This window comes from Myotis brandtii, unplaced genomic scaffold (genome assembly GCF_000412655.1).
Source record: "Myotis brandtii unplaced genomic scaffold, ASM41265v1 scaffold431, whole genome shotgun sequence".
In the NCBI taxonomy this organism is placed as follows: Eukaryota; Metazoa; Chordata; class Mammalia; order Chiroptera; family Vespertilionidae; genus Myotis; species Myotis brandtii.
This window is the reverse complement of record NW_005366486.1, coordinates 1,528,592-1,530,974: the sequence shown is the minus strand read 5'-3', so window position 1 is coordinate 1,530,974 and position 2,383 is coordinate 1,528,592. Positions and strand designations below refer to the sequence as shown.

The 2,383-nt window shown below is 43.9% G+C and overlaps 1 long non-coding RNA gene across 1 annotated transcript in view; it reads right to left on the bottom strand.

Annotated features, from left to right (window-relative positions):
* The window catches only part of LOC106727481, an 18,008-nt gene that overhangs the window by 5,066 nt on the left and 10,559 nt on the right, over positions 1-2,383 (bottom strand). The gene's annotated exons all lie outside the window — the stretch shown is intronic.

Sequence of the window (2,383 nt, the reverse complement as noted above, 5' to 3'; positions counted from 1 at the left end):
TCTAGTTTCATTTTTTTTTTGCATGTATCTGTCCAATTTTTCCAACACCATTTATTGAAGAGACTGTCTTGACTCCATTGTATGCTCTTGCCTCCTTTGTCAAATATTACTTGAGCATAATGGCTTAGGTCACTTTTCGGAGACTCTGTTCTGTTCCATTGATCTTTATACCTATTCTTGTGCAAGTACCAGGCTATTTTGATTACAGTGGCTTTGTAGTATAATTTGATAGCTGGTATTGTGATCCCTCCAACTTTGTTCTTCTTTCTCCAGATATCTGTGGCTATTCAGTGTCTTTTTTTGTTTCCATATAAATTTTTGGAGTATTTGTTCTAGGTCTGCGAAATATGCCATTGGTAATTTAATAAGGATTGCATTGAATCTATAGATTGCTTTGGGTAGTATGGACATTTTAATGATGTTGATTCTACCAATCCACTGCCTAGCGTCACCTGGTAGGAGTTACAGAGAGATCTGCAGATGGCTGCTACTTGTATAGGGCTTAGAAGTGCCCTGGTGAGGCAGACTGGTGCTAGTACAGGGTTTTGGGCCTCTTATAGATAGGTATGGGGCACTCTGAAGTCAGCTGCTGCTTGTTTAAAAGATTTTAGGAAAGTCTGAAGCCTGAACCAGGACAGGCCATTCATATGGAAAAGCTGTTACAAACAGCTTTGGTGGGGCTGCAAATTGAATGGGGTGGGGCCTCGGGGAATCACCAGGGCGAGTGAACAGTGTGAGCCATGCTTATGGAAACTCAGATATGGCTGCCAGTCAGCTCTGGGACAGGGGAGGTCTCAGCATAGGAACAATGACACCTGCAAGCACCTATCTGGGAGGAAGCCACCCCCAAGGGTTCTTGCTCTAATGCCAGACAATCAGTTCCTCCCCTAATGTCCCAGGTTCCTTTCAAACCATCACCACAGAGTTGGAGTTCAGAGGGATCAAATCCAAGTAAATCCATGCAATGGCCCTTTTAGGGGAACTCCCTGCGATTCCAGCAGCTTCTGTGCCACTCAGCCACAATCTCTGCTGGTTTTTATAGCCCGAAGTTATAGGGACTTCTCTTCCCAGCTCTGGAACCCTGGGCTGGCGGGTCTGGTGTGGGGTGGGTCCCTTTGCTCCCCACAGGAGGCCCCCAGAGCCACATAACCCTCCTGATGGTCAGATTAAAAATTAGAACCTAGTGTTCCTGTTAGATACTGGGAGTTATTCATTATGCTATTACTAGAGGCCTGGTGCACAGATTCGTGCACCAGTGGGGTCCGTTGGCCTGGCCTGCACCCTCTCACAATCCGGGACCCCTCGGAGGATGTTGGATAGCTGGTTTTTGCCTGATCCCTGCAGGCCCGATCCAGATAGGAGGGAGCCCCATCCTGTGTGTTGAGCGTCTGTCCCCTGGTGGTCAGTCCGTGTCATAGCAATCAGTCAACCAGTTGTTTGTCCACTTAGGCTTTTACATATAGAGATTTTTTCAGTTTACATATCATGAATGTAACAAAATAAGTTAAACATATTATGAGCCTGACACTTTAAAGAAAGTTAATGAAAGAATAAAAGATGCTGAAATAATTTGATTAATGTCATACAACCAAATTTTCCCTAACTAGTAATTCAAGTAGATGGTTAAGATTTTTCTATTTTACATGATAGATTTCTGAACGATTAGAGATACTTCATGCTGATAATTTATTGGATGAACACAAAAAGTCCATTGGTATGGTTTTGTCATTTGAATATGTATTCAATTTCAGAAAACCAAGGTTTAAGAGGTGACTACAGGTGTAAGCAAATTTAATTTCTTCCCATCATCTGATAAAGATGTTACAAAAGTTAAGTTACAGAACCTTTTTGTCTCGTTTTTGTTTTCTAAATATAAATTAGTATGCTGGCCAAACCTTATTTCTTGTGGGATAGTCAAAAGATGGTTAAAAAAAAACTATAGTTAATTACTATCATTTGTGGAGTTCTTACTATGGGCCACGAATTATCTAAGCCTTTCACATTTGTACACATGTAATCCTGGTATCTATCTATCTATCTATCTATCTATCTATCTATCTGGTACTATCATTATGCCCACTTCTCAAATGAGGAAACTGAGGGCCAGGGAGGTGAAGCAGCACAGCCTCTAACTCCAACAGCTGGGACCCAGTTTACACACTAAAGGTTCCAGAAAGCAAAGATCCTCCCAAGCCACTTTGCTTTCAGGAAGGTCGAGAGTTCCGGGCGGAACTTTGTAAAACTATTGACAGCTCTTGCCCTAGTCCGGGTTCAAGGGGCAGCTCGGTCACTCCCCCGGCCCTACGCTCCGCCCAGCCACCCACGCCCGCCCGCTCCCCTCTCTCCTTCCACCGCGCCCCGCACCCCGTCTTCCTGACTCCAA